Below are 723 nucleotides of genomic sequence, written 5' to 3' on the forward strand. Positions count from 1 at the left end.
ATTTATTTATTTATTTATTTATTTATTTATTTATTTATTTAACAGAGACAGCCAGCGAGAGAGGGAACACAGGCGGGGGGAGTGGGAGAGGAAGAAGCAGGCTCCCATTGGGGGAGCCTGATATGGGGCTCGATCCCAGGACTCTGGGATCACGCCCTGAGCTGAAGGCAGACGCTTAACGACTGAGCCACCCAGACGCCCCTCTTTTGAATGGTCTTTAAGAACAGGAGCACGTAATTGCCTTTCTGTGCATGATGCACAGAGGAACTGCCTTTGCCGTCGTGGTTTAATTTGTGTCCGTGGTTCCTAGATCCTATAGCCCAAGCTTCCAAACCCATCCCGCGGGTGGCTTACGAGCAATGCGGAGGCTTCGAGGTTGCTGATCCCTCCAGCGGGCAGCCTTATCCAACTACCTCAGTTTGCTTACCTATCTTAGGGTTTTCGTAAGGGCCCGGATGCGAGAAAGGTTGGGGGACAGTGTCCACCAATTTCAGCCTTGGTCGCATTTATTTACCGGGCAGGACATGCTGATGAATGGGAAGAAGGATGATGATATTTTGGAAGTGGCATTNNNNTTGGAGAGTGTCTACCATTTACTAATTCAAACCCAAACCAAGAACAGAGCTTATACTAAAAGTATCCAGTTCACAGGCTCTCTGGCATGCCGTTGGATTCAGAGTCCTTTTCCAGGACCATTATCTTAGTTTGCTTCTTGACGGTAAC

The 723-nt window shown here is 48.4% G+C and overlaps 1 protein-coding gene across 1 annotated transcript in view; it reads left to right on the plus strand.

Moving 5' to 3' along the window:
- Positions 1 to 723, plus strand: part of SHTN1 (shootin 1) — a 96,051-nt gene that overhangs the window by 39,675 nt on the left and 55,653 nt on the right. The gene's annotated exons all lie outside the window — the stretch shown is intronic.

This window comes from Ursus maritimus, unplaced genomic scaffold (assembly GCF_017311325.1).
Source record: "Ursus maritimus isolate PB19 unplaced genomic scaffold, ASM1731132v1 scaffold_7, whole genome shotgun sequence".
Lineage (NCBI taxonomy): Eukaryota > Metazoa > Chordata > Mammalia > Carnivora > Ursidae > Ursus > Ursus maritimus.